The sequence below is a fragment of the Lepidochelys olivacea genome, assembly GCF_965140295.1.
Source record: "Lepidochelys olivacea isolate rLepOli2 genome assembly, chromosome: 8".
Classification (NCBI taxonomy): Eukaryota; Metazoa; Chordata; order Testudines; family Cheloniidae; genus Lepidochelys; species Lepidochelys olivacea.
This window is the reverse complement of record NC_140418.1, coordinates 65,214,666-65,233,601: the sequence shown is the minus strand read 5'-3', so window position 1 is coordinate 65,233,601 and position 18,936 is coordinate 65,214,666. Positions and strand designations below refer to the sequence as shown.

The window sequence follows — 18,936 nt, the reverse complement described above, 5'->3', positions numbered from 1 at the left end:
AAAAAAACATACCATGCTTGTTCAATTATGTATTTATTTTTATATATATGTATCACACCAGTAAACATTGAGGAAACAGCAAGCTCTAGCTCAAACATTTGTTTGTTACTAAAAGACAAGCATTAGAATTGTATGTTAAAATTTCATGTACTGATGTAAATGTGATTTCCCTCCCCCCCCCAATATCTCTTATCCTTATTTAAATGAGAAAAGTGTGTTTTCTAGAAATTTAATTTTAGAATTTCTTAAAATGAAGTAGCTTGCAATACGGTTAACAGAGGTTGTACCTTTGGAACAACCAGCATAGTGAGATTAAAGTTTTTGACATAACTAGAGCACATTGAATAGGATGGGGAAAAAATATTCAAAACAAGGCTAATATTTTCTCTTGCCTGAATCCTACCCAAGCTTTCTTCCATAAGAGAACTATTAATATCATTATTTGCCTTAAGCTGTGTTAGGTTTACTATTGTGGAAACACATAGTTACACTATGCTGTTCTATTGCTTCATTAAATGTGTTCATAAAGCCTCTGCACATAGATTTGTGCAGGCACCTCAGTAGCATTAATAGAAGCTGTGTGTAGAAATCCCTTGTGTCTCAAGTGAAGAACGGACCACATTGTGCAAGGGGAAAAAACACCATCCATAAACAAATGTATAATGATGGAAGACCACAGATCTTAAAAGACTGTTGCACATCTGAAATATTCACTAGCTATATGCCTATAACATTAATTTTGTAGCACAGAGAATGGTGATTTGGAGTTTCATACTACTTTGAAAACCTGATATAACCAAATAATTCAATTAATTTTGAATAGTGATGATACATCTGACTCCCCACCCCATGTCCTCTGTTTTAATGAATCATGCCATTTTGCTTTTTAAAGAGTATGGGACAAATCCCTGCTGAAGAAGGGCCACAGAAGGCACAAAATGCAGAAGAACCATTATAGTGCCACTGCATGAAGGGGGAAAAGAGACCAGATAGAAGAAGTCCACAACCTTTGTTTGTCACACACTGAGCCAAGCTACATTGCAATTAACTCCAAAGGAATGCAGAGAAAGGAGGGTTGTGGGCAGATCATGTTGTGAGAAGGGTGAGGTTAGTAAGTTTGAAAACTGCCCAGATTTTCAGCCACAAGACACAGTGGGCTCTGGCCACTAATATAGCCTGTTGGCCATAGTAATGGCCACAGACTAGCTGCATGGGTGACTGGAGCTGTAGCCTCAGACTGAAGGCAGCTACAATCCTCCATCCTGACTACTTTTACATTTACTAGGGATTTGAAGAGGGCATGGATTTGGGGATTTCATGCTGTGCACTTTTCTGCAAAAGATGACAGCAGTATATTATTAACAAGAGACAAATTGTGCTACCACAACACAAATAATACACACGAGTTGGGGTTGCTATGTGTGGGCCACACTTTGCTAAACACTGTACAAACAGTGAGAAGAGTTTTTAGGTTAACTAGACAAGACAGAAAGGGTTGGAGGGGAAAAACAGAGGCACAGAAAGGTGAAGTGACTTGGCTAAGGTCACCTAGTAAGCCTGTGGCAGAGCTGAGAACAGAACCCAGGTGCCCTGAGTCCTTGATCAGTGGCCTATCCAGTAAACCACACTGCCTCTGCAAAGTGATGATTGGTTTACGTCTGAAAAGACGCACAGTTAACAGGAAAGGGGAACAGTCTGAAAATAGTGTGAATTTAAAAGGACTGAGTTTGAAGAGTATGGTAACATGGCAGCTCTCTCCCCTCGTTTCTTTGTTAGAATTTAGATAGGAGATTATTTATCAAATAAATAGACATTTCTCCTTAGGCAGAGGAAGCTAGAGCAAATGGGGTTTTAAAGGCAAATGGAAGTCCAGTAATACAGCATTTCCAAAACTTTTCTAACCCCGCCTCCCTTTCAAAATAATAAAGATACAGATGGAGAGGCCAGTTTATTGGAAAGGTCAAAACTAGGATGAGGGCCTATTATTCATACAGGATCAAGTTTATTGCAGCCTGTGGCAGACAGCAAAAGGGAAGAAGTGTCCTGGGGTTTTAGTTCCCAGTTTGGTCACCTCAGCAGGATGCTTGTTTTATTGCCTGAAGTTCATCTAGCCTGTGGGAGATGTACAAGGGAAGAGAAGAGAAACAGATCCTTCTCCCTGTAAAGAGGAGTCTAAAATGGCCAAATCCTGAAGCTTGGTGAGCTCCCTCAATTCCCATTGATTTCCATGGAAACCAAGTATGACAAGGAGATGTTCAGCACCTTTCAGGATCAACCTCATGGGGCAGTGGGAGCACCACTTCCCAACTAAGAGCTACTACTTCGGAGGAGTAACCAAACATATTAAACAGAAAAAGAAATCAATTCTCCCTTGGAGCTATTAACCTGATTTTGAGCATTCTTTCACAGAGCTGTTGAAACAGTCATTTGGTGTCTCAGTAGCTTTGGTCTGATGACTTGGTTTAATTCAGATAGGGTTTCTTATTCATATTTAAGACATGATATCAAGTCACACACCCTAGATTGGCACACAAAGGGATCCTCTATATGCAGATCTCCATTCTCCTGTGTAAAAAGGGGACTCCACTTTGCCATGGTGGTTTTATTCCAGACCTCAACTAGGACGCTCAGAGAGTCCTCAGATGTGTACAAAGAGTGGAGAGAAGACCATGTGTCCTGTCTGGGAACGAATCACATTCCCCAATGGTACAGTCCCAGAAAATATACCACAAGGAGAAATTCACCAAGATTCATCCCTTTAACCTCCCTCCTGTGAGTTTTCCCATCAGAGGAGCAATGAGACCCATTTAAAAAAAATGGATAAGGGTTTGAGTGTCTACTGATATGAAGTTACAGTCAGAGTAATCTGTGTGCATCTCTACTAGGGATGGGCAGAAATTCAGGTTCAGCTGTTAGTCACCAAATTTTGGGGCACTGGGAAGTGATGTAAAGAGACTGTACTACAAATTCCCAGGAAAATATTTTTACCCCTACCAAATTGCTCACTAGAGACTGAAGGGTTTTTGTGGTTTTGATTTAAAAAGAAAAACAAAAGAAAAAAAGAAAACCCCACAACCACATCTCCAGCATTCCCACAGAATGTACTGTGGTGTTTGGGGGAAATGCAAGATTAAGCCCCAGCGGGGTGCTAAAGGCATGCGAGGGATTTGAGTTTCTAATCATCCACCCATGGCCCAACTTCTGTTACAACTGTACAAAAGCAAGACATCAAGAGCTCAAACTGCCCCTACGTTCTTCACTCTGAGTTTAGGCATTGCTCAGCTCCCAGCTTACTGAATAAGTTTTACAGTGGGCTGCAATACCTAGGCCAGTATTGGAAATACAAAATGGCACTTCTCATTCAGTTCAAATTTGACTTTAAACATTTTTAAAAAGTTGCTGTTTTTCTTTACATGCTATATAAGATGCCATATTCAGTTCTGAACTCCATATGTGGCTTCCCCAGGACTTAAATGGCAATACTGTGACTTGGAGGGAAATTTTATCCCACTATATTATACTTTACTGTACATTCTGTATCTGCATCATTGCAGCCTGCATCACTGCATCCAAGGGGGTGTCAATGGATACAACATTCTCTGATAGCAAAATCATATCCCTTCCTTCCTGCAATTACAACACTATTCCATACAACAAACACAGACATCTGGAAACCTACTACCATGAGAGCAGCTGCGACTCCTGTTCTAAAATCAGGAAGTGAGCTGTACTCTCCTCAGGGTTTTAATTGTTATGGAACATGCTTGTAGCTTTAAAACACAAGAGCAGCAGCCAGTTTGATATACAATTTTAATGGAAAAGGTGATAAAAGTACCATAAATACATTGTGTGCACACACACGTGCACACACACACAGATCTCCCTCCCCTGTTAGAAACAACTATATTGTAATAGGTTAATTCATCACTGCTATAATACCATGGAATTGGAATTTTTTATATTTATTTCATTCGTTCAAATTTAAAGTGAAGTACAGTGGCACAAGCCATGAGCATTTAATTTTTTAATCAAAGGCAGTGTTATACCAAGCCATCAGTTATCAACATTTATCAGGGTTAATGATGATTTTAAACTTAGTGACTTTCTACTCATTTTAAAAGGCAGGCAGAGTGGTTTGGGAAAATGCTAGTCATTACTTGTGTCATGCTGTCCCCTGGCTTTAAGTTTATCTCATTAATCCTCATAGTAGCTTTAAGGCAAAAAAGTGCAACAGTAGCTACTCGAATCAGCAGATACTGACCTCTGCTATGTGAGAGGGACTAACCATTTGTAATCTTGATCCTTATCAGGTTATTGAGGCCCAGGAGAGAGAGAGAGAGTATGTAGTGTAGTTGTAGCCGTGTGGGTCCCAGGATATTAGAGAGACAAGGTGGGTGACCCACGTCTCTTGGTGTGAGACAAGCTTTCGAGCCATACAGAGCTCTTCTTCAGGTCAGGGAAAGGTATTTCCAGCATCACCGCAAAACTCAAGGTGGAACAGATTTAGTACAAGTTGTTAGCACCTAATGTAAGGGTCCATTCAAGGTAGAGTAGTCTGTTAACAACTCTGCACTCATAGGTCAAGGAGGGAGTTACTGGGTTATAGATTGTTGTAATAAGCTGAAAATCCAGTGTGTTTGTTCAATTCATGATTTTTAGCATTTAGCAGAGTAATGAATTTAGGCTCCCAGGCTTGTCTTTTGAAAGCGTTTACGCAGGTTTCCTTTGAGGACGACAACAGAGGTCAGATATAGAGTGATAGCTTTGTGAAAAAAACCTTCACCCTGTGTGAATTTATTCGAGAACATAATGATTTTCTAGTTTCACCCACACATTAGTTGTTGAGGGTATTTAATGCTCTGGATGAGGTACACCACATTTGTGATAGGCATGTGTAGGACCCATGGATCTTGAATGGTGAGTTATAGGGGGTGTTGATCATTGTAGCCGTGGAGATGTGTCAGGTTTTGGATCTGTTATTCTGGAAATGTCTGGTGCCACTTTGAGTTGTTATGTCCTGGTCTGTAGGGAGCTTGCTTCTGAGGACGACCTTGGAGAGGTTGGAAGGTTCAACCTCCACTTCTGGCCTTGCTCTTCATTTAGTTCCACTAATGACTCTTGGAATGGTTCTATTGAAACGTACTACTCAACATAAAAAAAAAGTATAAAATCAGATCTTATAGAAACGCACAATTTTCTAACATCACTAGACCAGCTCCTGTGGTTAACTTGTCAAACTGTGTACTTGAAAGATTCCCAGTGTTTCTTTCACCTCTTTCAGATACTGGTTACTTTCCCCAATTGATCCGATAGTTACAATATTGTACTGAGGGTATCAAAAAGGAGATATGACATCAGTTTGAAAGCCATGAATCCTTTAGTCCTGCCAGAGTGCTTACTCAGCAATGCCTATTCCCCTAGAGCTAGCAATAGGTAGCACCAAACACCTTGTTCACTTTCCATTCCCCACAGCCTCTCAGAAGTTAAACCCACCTGCAGCTCAGATGAAGGAAGAGGGAATCCATCACAATATTCTGCCTTACTATTTAATATGATCTTTCAGTTGGAATCTGTTAATAATAGTCTTAACAGTGCTGATGCAAACAACTTCTCTCCTGCCTCTTTGGGGTATCCTTTTCAATATTTAGATTCCAGAGTTGATCTATTCCTACCATAGGATTTAATCTCCATGCCCATTGTAAAACGTGCAGGAGTAACCTTACATCCAGGAGGATGGGGAAGGGCGGTGATGGGGTGACACAAAACAAAAAAACTACACTTTTTTCCCCTCAGAGTTTCCTCCAAATATTTTCAAGGAGGGTAGGATTTGATCCCAAACAAACAGAAGCAGCAGCAGGTTAGGCCACAATTTCTGGAGACTAGCTGAAGGCACAGGACCTTCTTCATAGAGACTGTGCCTCTACTGGATTTGCAGCCTTCGCTGCTTAACACTCCTTACCCAACAGAATCATGCTGCCAGACTATCCAGGGGATCCTAGAAATGCCCCCATTAAATAGGAGGAGGTTCCAGCAGGGAAGGTGATTGAGATATAGGCCAGTTCAACTGCTGTTGATTTGTGAGTGAGGAGGTGAAAAACGATTCATGTCCGTCCACTGCTGAACTCATTCCTGTCCAGAGCTCCCATTTCCAACAGCTAGCTTCCCTGTGTGCAGTCTGCAGAAAGGCTATTGTGGAAGTAGCTGTTTTCCCCCTTCCCAGCACTCACAAGCCAACAGTGAGAGATTTCTCAGGATTGATAGCATCCTTGGTTTCCATTTTCAGCAAATGATACACATTTCATTTTATAAGTAGCAGTGCACAGGTTCCACTCACAATTATTTTATGTAAATGAGATAGAATTCAAACAACAAAACATCTGAGGTGTTTAAATTTCAGCAGCTCTGACATTATGTGTAATGAACTGTGTCTATATGTATGTACACATGCAAACAGACACACACACCGCCCCAAATTAGAAAAAAAGATAAATTTGGGACATTCAGCATCAAAAACTGCAGGCATTTATCCTTTGAGCTAAGAGGAGAATTTCTTCAGTAGCGAGTAAATACCAGGCTGTTATAGTCATTGGGGAGATACAATGACACTAAACCAGTGCATTTCATATTCAGTTGTTCCTATCCGGAAAGCAGCTCTGACCATAGATCTTTCCCTACTAGAGAAGAAGGAGACCTGTTCTTTAAGAAACCAGTTTCTACTTGCATAAAGAGTAAACATTAGGTACTCAGTAAAGATTAAGATTCATAACAAAAAATGGGATAAGTACACTGGCAGAGCAATGACACGAAAGAGGTGGAAAGAATATGGGAGGAAGAGTTTTATTCCCTTTTTGCCATTAGTTTTACCAAAATAATCAAACTTTGTTGTTCTACTCATATCATCTCCGATTAATAAAACAAAGAAAGTGGAAGGAGATATGAGGAATACGATGAGGAGAGGCCCTTCTTTCCATACCTGATGGATGTCTCAGTTTGTTCATATTGGTTGACAGAAGAAGTTTACACCAAAATTATGTCACAGAATATTTATTGTTGTCAGAACTTCAGGTCACAATTACTGCAATTCTGGTAAGCTATCCTTGTCTTGAAGCACCCAACACCTTGGTTTTTGGCCTACTAATCATAGCATTATGCCTAATAGCTTCAGTAATGGAAGCCTCTAGCAAGTCTCACTAGCTCAGTCATACCTGGAGGGGACGATCTTGGAGAAACTGACCTAATGAAGGCAACAAAAAACAAGGTTTATTAATAATCTTGCTATCTTTTTATTAACTATTCGGTATTAAGAAAACTCTGAAAACCAAAGCCTTTACAGTACTTGAGAGTTTTACCACATCCTAACATGCAGAAGGTTATGAAATAGCTTGATTTATTATATAAAAGTGTACAGGATAAGTAGGCTGCTGTGAAAGTAGCAAAATTTTCCACAGGTTTGAAGAATGATCCTTGAAAGGATCACTATGGCCAGTAAAAAAAACCGCACCAACCACACAGGATTAAATACACCTCAAAGGAGTAACCTCTGTTTTGAATAACACTTCTTTAAATTAACATGGTAGCCTTAATTCTCTTGACTTCTGTTTGTTTATCAATATTTGCATCATTCAACATAGAAATGGCAATTGAGTTTTAGACCTGGTTTATGCAATGAGGGGAAGAGGCACATGCACACATTGACTAAAGGTTTGGGGCTTTCTCCAGTTTACTAGATGACTGGTTTTGGAGAAGCTGCCTTATTGACCAACAATTTACTTTTGGTTTGTCCATAGAACAAAAATAGGACTTAAGTCATGCATGGCATGAATATTTTGGTAAGAGTACATAAACTTAACCATGGGGAGGGAGGCAAGTAGTGGCAGAAAATATTTAAGTGGTATGGCAATCGAGTTATATACAATGAGCCAATGTACATGAAAAGTGGTATGAGTAACTGCAACTTACAAAGGCTATATTCTTTTGTTTGGGTTTGCTCTATTTCTTTGTATTGTGTATCTATCATCAGAAGTCCCCCCACTAGAAATCTGGAATACTTTAAACAAGCTTAATTTACACAATATTTATTTTCCCTTTTGAAATATGTATTTGAAAAAACAGCTCACAACCTATTATACACACACACTTCATGAGGTATTCAATGATCAGGCCGGTTCCTGGAAAGAATCACTAATTTGACAAACAAACAGTTACAGCATACATTACACTAAGGTGTATTAAAAGTCTGGCTTCCATGAGGGTGAGGAATGTGAGCGGCTACATAGCTTAAATCCAATGAGCAAAACATACCCTAGTTATAATTTTAATAGCAGAGAATTAAAAAAAAATAGAAAACTCTAAAAGCCAGAGAGAGTATTACAACAACTTGGTGGAACCAAATAAGATATATCAGGGATGCAGTCACAGGGTTATGGGAAACTCTGTTACAGCTGAACATCAATGGCTGCTTGTAAAAGTTAGCTTTGTGTGCAACTTTAATGAAAGTATAAAGGAGCATATTAAAAGTCAACAGTACAAAGAACACACAGTCATGATATAGTTCACAACAGTGAATTCTGTACTGAATGGCAAAACTGGGCATGGGATATCAAAATATAAACTGCTTCCCTTTGCCTGGCATCCTTGTAATGACACAAGCCAAGCACCCTAACCAGAAAAAGCCTATGGTAGGGGAAAAGAAAACACCACACACCTCTTTTCCATACGGAAGAGTAGGGTCTTTGGACAACATTTGGCTCCACAAGTTCAAAGGGGGCTATTTTATCTGCATTGTAAGTACAGACCCAAAGATTTCTCGTCTCCACACTATAGCTATTTTGTCCCATTTAATGTCATTTAAAATGATAGACGTGCAGCAGCCAAGTAGTCAAAACACCACATCATCTGACGAAACACTGCATTATAATGTCAGCGTGTCTGTGTTTTAACTATTCTTTCTTATACTGTACTTGTCCTCAATCAATCACACACTCACTCTCTGCCAGAGAATAGCTATAAGAGACAGCTATCTTTAGAACTCACTAAAGTTTCTAACAAAGGGCCCTAATACTTCATTCACTGCACAGGCAAGACTCCTTGATATCCAAAAATTCCATTGATATAAACAAAATGCAGGCTCAGACTAAAAAGCTTTTATGATTATTTAAACTAGGACTGTGAGAGGCAGCTCGATAAAAGAAAGCACAAAGTTTCTTTTAATTAAATTAAGCTAGATCAAATATGTTTTTTCCTTTTAGTATTTAGGATCTTTGCATCTTAGGTACAGTAATACCTACATATACAAATAGATGGAAGCACAATATTTTCTGGGAGGCACATATGGGCCTTTGCGTCTATCAAGTTATTTGCAATAGCAAATACCCATTAAATCCTTCATACTTCTATAGCACATTCTAACTGGACTAATTAATTTAGCTTCAACACTGCTTTGTGGTTGGGAAATACCCTAAGGCTCCCCCCTCCCTCAACTCCTTCCTCCACTATACATGGCAAAACTGAAGTAGAGAAGTTAAGTAACAGGAACCCAGGGTCACATCAAGTCAGTGGCAGAGCTGGGACCAGAACTTACATCCCTACCCTTCCAAGCCTGCATTTTAAATCACTTCCTCTGATGCTTTCTTTGCAGAGGAAGGCTCTAACATCAGATATAAACAAAGGAACTGCTTTCTTTAAAATTCAGCTGTTTTAAGGCCAGAGAATTGTTCTTTCGGGGCCTGATCCGGCAAGACCTCACATGGGCTACTCCACTGAATACAAGAGAGATTACTCAGGTGAGTAAGGACCAGCAGGATTTAGCCTCATTTCTTCCCCTCCTCCCCACAGATCATAGTTCTCCATAATCCAAAACGGAGTGTTGCCCATCAGTTTGGACACACATAAGGAACTGAAGGTTGTAGGTCACTAGACTCCTCATGTAAAATGAAAAGCACACACTGAAACCGATTATAATGGGCCAAATTTATCACTGGAATAGGCCAGTTTCCAACAGCACATGACAGGCTAAGCATTTTCAAATATAAAATGAATAGTACCTCCCCTAAAGAGTGCACAACCCAAGATACAGGGACAGCGTAGTAGAGGGGAGTTACAACATGCAAAACGAAGGAAACTAGATAGCATTAGGCCTTGTCTTGATAGTACAAAGTATTTATATTCCAGGGGGGCTTTTTATTGTTATTATCCTCAGACTTTAAAGAAAAGTGCACTGTGTACTTCTGACAAATTCAAACAGTTGACAACAAATATTTTAAATGCAAACAAGAAGATTTTTTTTAAAGTCTGGCTTAGTATAAAGCTTTCTGGAGCATTTCACATTTTCAAAGTTTACCAGATAGTCTAAAATATGTTAAAACTAAAGAGGTTTTGGTTTAGCAGGCTATAAAACAGCTGGTCACTTAAATACCCCATTTGCTTCATCATCAGCTTTACTTTATACTACATCACAATTTTTAATCACAGACCTGATCTTTGACTTGGACTTGGATCAAGATACCTCTACTTTTCTCATATCTGAAGCTTGATTGTACTTCCATCATAGTCAATGGGAACACTGATATTGACTTTACTAGCTGCAGGAACTGATCCTCACAATTTAAAATATTTAAGTGAATATAATCATTATTAAAAGATTTCAGTGTGTTTACCATATGAATTGTCATCACTGAAACAAGCAGTTCTCTAGACACACAGAGGTGTACTCAGTAAACTTAAAATATTTTCATAATCTTCTCACAGGAGGTGTTGCACCGTTTAACTGTTGAGTTAATAAATGCTGTATATATGCACTAGCATATAATATCTGCTTATTGCTAAACTAAGGAGAAATGCATCCACATGTTGGCTGTAGTATTCAAGTCACAGGGTTTAAACTATTGTCAGAAGAGGTGACTTCATATAGTTATTTGTTATGACTGAGAATGCATCATTAAGTCAACAGCATTTACCATCTGGCATACCATAATTATTTCCTTATACTGAGATGAGCCTATTTTTCACTGAGGCAACACTGTCTCTCATCTTTCTGAGATCTCTTGCCTGATATTGACCTCACCACATTTGTCCACACTTAACTTCCAGATTCTATTAGTGCAATGTCATTGTTGGGAATGCCCTTAAAGGTTATTCATACCTTAGTGAAATCTGAATCTGCATTGAGTTATTGCCAGGTGCACTTGGTGTAAATGCTGATTTTGGTCTATAAGGGTGGGATTTTCAAGAGCGCCCAGCATTGACCTTACTGTGCTCTCACTGAAGTCAGCAGTAAAACTCACACTGACTTTGGGAAAAAGCTACTTAGGCCAACACTGGGCACTTTTGAAAATCCTACCCCAAAGCTGGCGTGGACCTTAGCTGCCTTCTGGAACAGCTCTTTCCTTATAAATCATCGCAACTATTGTGCTAGCCAAGAAGCTTCTGATTAAAAAAATCCCTAGATTTGACTGCTTAGGACTTGGAGGCCATATAACTACAATTGGCTTCCCTCCATTGGTCTGGTAAAGGTCATGTTTGCTGGCTCTCAAGGAAGGATACAAGTCCCAGATGGTTACTGTAAACTTTTCTGGACGGGGTGGTATGATTCTCTAGAACATCCCCTTTGTGTATTTCATTTTAGTTCAGATCAGTCAATATGCTCCAATTTATGCGTGCAATCATTTGCTTTGCATCACTTCACTGGGTCAAAGAAACCATAAATGCACATTAAAGGCTCGTGGATGGCTTCTCCCTGCACAGGAGAATCCTCTAATATCATAAAACTGCTGTAGCAGCTCTTCTCCCAGTTCCCCTCCCCCCATCATGGCCACCAGTGTATGGGATATGGCTAGGATCCCAGCTGATCCTTTGATGTCACAACAGCTCCAGGAGCCATGGACAGCTGGGTTTATGTTAGAGAAACCTGAAGGTTGTTGTAACTTATGCTAGTGAATGAACCAGCCCTAGGATTGGGGGAGCACAAAGATGCATATTCAAATACAACATTAAAAAAAATGGACCAGACAAAAAGCATCTACAGACTTAGGGTCAGGAGTGGACAGCAGAACTCCCACTGGTTACAGTTGCAGCGGGATGATAGCATTTAAAACAATAACTAGAATCACAGAGCTATCTATTTGTAATCCTTCTGTTGTATACAGCTCTCTATCAAGTGATTTTATCACTTCCATATACGCCCAATAGTCAGGTACAAAGGAAAATTGTTCTTTATGATAAACCATGCTGGTGCTACGAACTCATGACTTTTGAGGCCTACTTGGACTGTTTTCCTGGCTACTTTCAAATATATTTACTTTTCTATACAACAACAGATGACTTCTTCCTTTCCCTTTTTTCTGAACACCCAATGGGATCTCATTTCAATCTGTATATTCCATGATTACCAGAGAGTTAATGATGAAATGTTATATCTACAGCCTGCTATTTAATTCTATTTATATTTATTAAGTTCAGGAAAAAAACAGTTTAATACCAAATGTAAAAGTGCCAAAACAAGACACATTAGGATGTCAAGTACGTTCAGACAGATGTATAGCTTTTCTGTGCACACTCCAAGACTCAATCTACACATTTTCAAAAATAGCTTGCAAAACAAGATATTATTGCATGTGAGTGGGCATAAGACTTAACAAAAACCTGGTGCAATAATAGATTTTTTTTCTTAGCTGTACAAAAAAAGTTTTTGTTCCAGGAGACCAATTAAATATACAGATTTCTTTAACACAAAGGCAAATGATTATTTGTTACCACCTCAGCCAAAATCTATTTTTGCAGCAGTCATTGGTCTTCCTGTGTTCAGACAGGATTGTATTTAGTTGTGTTCACAATGGTTGTATTTTGAACAGTCTGATAAAAAGCCTCAATATGTCAATTTGTTTTAGGTAATTTGAAACCATTCTGCTGCCTGCTGTAGTTAAAACATCTCTTGTGTACTCCATCTCCCTGCACTTAAATATAGAAGGAAGTGTCCTAAACTTGCAATCCCTTAATTTTATAAACATCCTGAAGAACAAATGCTAATAACTTCCTTGCTTAGTCAAATAGCAAACTGTAGGTTTCAGAGCTCTCTGATGGGAGTCAAGACGACAGTGAAAGGCAAAAAGCAATATGTCAGCTCTGTGGGCTGCTTATTTGTTCACTATCAACCAGAACGTGCAGGGAACTGGAGAGGGAGGACAAAGTTAGAGCAGGCCTACTGCAGCTGTGCTTCCGGAACATTGTACAATTTTAGCACATGAAACCTATGGCAATGAAGATGAAAATATTTTAAACAGACAGAGATAATTTCTGTATTAATTCCAATAATTACTTTAAATCAGACAATTCACTGCAGAGGTTCCCTACAGAGCAGCCATGAATTAACAATCTGTATATCGTCATGCTTATCTCAGATAAAACTCTTTTGAAGACCTGCTTTTGAAAGCTGCAAATTTTAACAGATTTTACTGTCCTTGTCACATGCAGAGAAAATGGTACCAAATGGCTCATGTTTTTGTGACTCTGGGAACCTGGATCTGATTGTGGATGAGAATCAGAAGTATGCATTTGCAATCACCTTCAGTGATCTAGCCAAATCCATAGAGGTGGTTCTCTATTTGTGTTTTGGTGTCTTACAGATGCTGTCAATTGACTGCCCAATACAGAATAGGCTGGATATATTTTTTTTTGGTTGGTTGGTTCTTTAAACCAGATATAACAAAACCAAAATAATGGGGATTAGAATTCTATAAGGAACAACAGCCAAAGCTAAATGGAATCAGGATGCAAATGGGTATTCATCACAAAAACACAAAACCAAACCAAAAACCAATGAAATGATATATTATATATCTAACCTCCCCAGAAATAAATAACTGCAAACCGGGGAGGTGAAATATAGATATAGATATCTCACCCAGGGACTGCTCCAGGCACCAGCGAACCAAACAGGTACCTGGGGCAGCAGATGTAAAGGGGCGGCAGGACGTCGGGCTCTGGGGCGGCAGTCCGCCCTCGGTGGTGGCGGGAATTCAGCGGTCGCTCCGTCACAGCATGTTTCGTGCTTGGCGGCAATTCAGCGGCCACACCATTACTCCGCGTCCGTGTTCAGAGGCGAGGTTTTTTGTTTTTGTTTTTTTGCTGGTTGGGGCGACAAAAACACTGGAACCGGCCCTGCTCTCACCTCCCCAGTTTGCAGTTTCCAGTATATATATTTATAAAGAGCCTTGACATGCAATATATTTTGCAACATTTTCAAGTAGGGGTGGCACCTAGAGTTAACATTTGGCCTTCTTGGCTCCTTGTTACAGTCACGCCTTCTCCAAGATATTCCTGTAGATTATCACCAGACTTCTGTCCATTTGGGAACACTGTTGTCATCCCTCGGTGTTTCTCCAAGGTCCCCCCCGAGAGAAAGTGCATGGTTTAGTATTGGGAGTGTGATGGGGGTAAGACAGACCCAATCAGATGTAGGAGTTCTAGCAGCAACATTTGGTAGCATCTGGACAGTTTTAGTCAGGTGAAAATCATGTCATATAATAGCTTATCAGCTTTACCTCAACTGATAATGTAGTGAAAAAAGTGTACTGCACAAGTAGGATATCCAGTGTCATCCCTCCTTCTCCCCTTGTGTCCAATAATGTTCATTCTTGTGAAAAACTCAAACCAAAAAGTTTTCAAAGCCAGCTAAGTAAGATCAACAACAGGGTATCTATTACATATTTTTACAACTTGTTTTCTGATTAGACACTCATTTTGCACATGGAACAAGTACAAACTCTCCCTCTAGGATTGAGGGTTGCTCACCACTGACACTGAACCTACGCTGTGAATCTTGTAGTAAAAAAATTGGTCAGAGTTGGTTTTACATTGTTTTACTAGATAAGTTTGCGAGGTAATACTTTTTTCTTTTTAACTATTTGCTAGTAGTAATAAAAAAAGTCTACCATTCCTTATATACCAGTTCTATTTACTTATCTTTATTCCTTAGTCTGAGATGAGATGGATTTAGAATACTTAAGTAGGTTATACTGAGCAAAAATAATACTTGAACGCTCAACAGAGGCTTAAATTTTCAGCCACTATAATCACACACCTAGAAACAGGCAGCTGCATACAATGGACCCGTCAAGTTATCAATTGCAGCTAACACTCTTTCTTATAGAGGCAGACTTTGTGGCTCTGGTTTCCTTGCTGAACCTCTCCCTGGAGGACTGCCCAGCTGGAGACAATACAAACCCCCGAGGGCCAATTACTTGGCTTGGTTCTTGTCCACATCACCTGAGAGCTGTCACTTCAACACACAGATAAAGAAACCATATGGAAAAAACAGAAGTTGGGTGGTGGTGGTGGGGGGGAAAGGATCATAACCAGATTGTTAAGATGACTGCTTTTGTCCTGCTTGCCAGAATATTGATTATTTACATCATAACTAATTTAATAAGGAGATTAAGGGGAGGGGGGTGAACAAGGTCTCTTGTCCACAGAGGTAGTCCACTGAAATACTGTCCTGTTTATTGTGAGATGTCATATAATGTGTCTGAAATAGCTAGAAAAATTCAGGCCCAGTCCTCAGCTGGTGTGAAGTCACCATAGTTCCATTGACGTCAATTTACACTACCTGAGAATCAGGCCCTGATCGTAATCATCCATTTTAGGTCACTATTTTGGAGATGGGATTGAAACTTATATTTTCAATCAGAGGCTAAGGCTTAAAAATGGTAAGAAGGGATACTGACGTATATTCCATATTCAAAACTCTACCTCTTCTATGGAATCATTGGGCCATATCCTCCGCTAGTGTTAAGTCAGCAGATCTCCAAGTTTGACACAAAAGTTCTTGGCATCAGTAAATCTGTGGCACATAATTTTAAACCAAGCTAATGTAGCCTGCTCAGGTTTCCATAAGACTAAATTTCGAAATTGTTTTTTCCCCCCAATTCCAAATTTAAATAAATAATCTGTAAAATTGCATGACAATAAAAGAAAATGCATTCCAATCAAGGCCATGTCCTCCCCCAGCATGCTGGGCATCAAATCTTTGGCAAGGTCACCGGTTTCTGTGACATTCTAGCATGGCAATTTGATTTAAATTTTAAAAATGAAGGCTTGTAATTAAATATGGAAATGATAAATCTGCACATTAGCCCCTGGCATTACTTATTTTGCCATTATATTCAGTTATGTTCTGCTGTTCCATATTTTAAGTTTTCAGTATTCCAGAAGGATAATTGCATCAGTAAAGTTGGGGGGAAAAGGAGGCAGGGAAGTTGTAGGCTTTGGTAGCTGAGTAGTTTGGTGGGGCTTTTGTTACCTGGGCAGACAGTTTGTAATGGTTGGATTAATACATCAACTGGATGTTTAGGCTGAAAGATCAGCAGTAAAACAGTTAATGCTGACATTTTAAAATTTACATCTTTAGGTTCCAGAGTAAACAGTCAATTGAGACGAATAAGGCTGTTCACTTTCACTCCTTTCAGACCCCTTGTTTCAGATTGTTTGCAAACTCAGAAAGACAAAACATTGCATTGGTTTATACTTGGTTCCTAGTATCAAAGTTATCTTTGAACCAACGTTTGTTGCTGCTGTTTAAAGAAAGCTATTTTAGAAACAAACAAAAAACCCACAACCCTATAACAAGGGATAATTTTGTGGCAAATTCCACATGGCAGAATCCATAGAACACTACATGTCATTTATTTTAGGGAAAAAGAAAGCAATATCCCCTCCTGATTCTGTTTTAAGGCAACTAACTCACACCTAATTAATGCAGATTACCAGGGAAGTTATTACATAACGGCAACTTCACATGTCGTTTTCTTTAAAGTTTATAACTAAGTATCTGAAAAATCTAAATATATTGAACATAGAGTTGCTTTCGTTAATCTTTATGAGATAAAGTGTTATGTTAAAAAGTATAGATCTCATCTGACTTTGCTATGGTGGGATTTTCTTTACCTGCTTTTTTTTTTTAAATCAACCCACAAAACTAATCACTGCTTTTCATTATTTGTATTTGTTCAGAACCCTTAAGATTCCAGCGAGAGTCCAGAGACAAAAAGTAGACGCTAAGAACAGGTTCATTTACCACATTTCACTTAAAACAAAGTAAGTCTTAGATTTGGAGAATTCCAAAGGGAGGTTCGGGGTCTCTTAGTCTTGTCAAAAGAGACCACAACAATGGTTTTGTTATTGTTGCTGCTGCTGAAAATGAAGATGGAATAAAAAACCATAGTTTAAAAGGTTGGCATAATAGGAGCTCATTTGGGCTTTATAGCCGTTTGAAAAATGTAATGCTTTTAATAAAATAATGATTAGACATACAATTTGCAGATGCAAAAAATGGAAGCCACTGCTCAGATGTTCTTACTGGAAAAAAAACTGGAGGTGTGTGCCAGGTGACAGTTACAGCAAACTACAATACTTTATCTTTGATGCACACCCCTTTTTAATTCATGTTTTACTGTACAATAATCAGCTAAATATCAGAAGTGCTATCCCTACACCCTTTGCCCTCATTTGATGTACAGAGCACAGCTCAACTCTTACTACAGCTTCTCAAAACAAAATACCCATTTTAACGTTCACCTCATTCATTTGGTCAATGAACATTAATGTCTTCCCTTTTTCCTTTAAGAGAGGTCACATGTTCAGATGCCATTGGGCACAACTAATGTAATATTGAATCACATTCAAGAAAGTTAAGTATCTTAACAGTGAAGTTGGATTGTTCTTATATGCCTTCTCCTGTAATCCACCCAAGGTGGCCCTCTGTCCCCCTCCACAGATTTGCCTTAGGGGACTGGGTCTTTTGGCTCAGGCCAGAGAGACTCATGCTGCTACATCAGGAGGTCTCCTGGGTTCGATCTGCATTGTTGATGGTGTCTCACTCGGGGTGTTGTGCAACATTCCTAACCCCAAATCAACCCTTGCATTTCATGATTTCATCTTTCAGTAGCCGTTTGTAGGGAGGGGAAGAACAACAATTATTCTTAAATCACATAGGGAGATAGTCTGGAGTTGGGTGGGGGGGTGGGGTGTTGCTTTAAAAGAAAAATGAGAGTCTCATATTCACTGTTCCCTAGACAGTAAAGAGAGTTTTTTTCAGATGACGGATCCATCTCTTCTGAGCATGCAAATCAACAAAGGGCCTTAGAGCACGTCTTCAGAACAGAGACCATTCATGCTCAGTTGGCTGTCAGTCAGCATTTTATGATAGCTGAACATTCCACATCTTTGGCTAGAGATAGGCACGAATTTGAACAATCCAAACAGGAGGAGTTCAAAACTTTTATCAGGATCTGCATTTGAATTTTGTAAATGGTACCTATCTTAAAATTTCAACGCTACAAAATTTCCATGGGTAACGAGAGCTTTCACTGAATCCTCTCCCCACCCCCCTTTTTGTGACCAGCTCCCATATTTTAGATATTCCCAATTTCAGCGCTGCCTAACAGTCTCTTGGATGCCTACATTTATGCCCATCTGTTATAATGGCAGTGCGCCCAGTTTGAAGTAGTTTGCTCCATTTCTCTGAGACAGATACTAAGCTAAGGCTGGTTTGAATGTACAGATAACACTGCAGTGCCAATTTGCTACAGGAAGGTCCTCTCGGAGACAGCTCTGCCATATTGGTTCCATGTTTCTTTTTCGTGAAATTATATTTGCTGACATGTATTCAAACCTGCCTTCATAAAAAGTTCTCCAGGATCTTACCCTTTACTGTAATTCCACCTACCAGCGAAACAGGTAGTATCACAGCCAGAACTGAGGAAAAACAGCAAGATCTCAATATGTCAGACACTTCAGACTATATGGTGTCGAGACCATATCCACATGCACTGTGCAGATAATCTGATAAAACCAGGAAGGACTAATCTGATGCTATCAAGACTCAATGGCCCCAATCTTGTCCATCAACTGGATGATCAGGCCCCAGCCTCGTCGCCCTGCCAC

At 39.4% G+C, this 18,936-nt stretch overlaps 1 long non-coding RNA gene across 4 annotated transcripts in view; it reads left to right on the top strand.

The window, feature by feature from the left end:
• Positions 1–18,936, top strand: part of LOC311524639 — an 85,058-nt gene that overhangs the window by 47,823 nt on the left and 18,299 nt on the right. For 3 of the 4 annotated variants that reach the window (XR_014712597.1, XR_014712598.1, XR_014712599.1), the window contains 2 exons: positions 9,638–9,782; positions 17,005–17,088. This is a non-coding gene — a long non-coding RNA (uncharacterized lncRNA). The remainder of the gene's footprint in view (positions 1–9,637; positions 9,783–17,004; positions 17,089–18,936) is intronic. The other variant, XR_014712600.1, reaches the window with a different exon arrangement.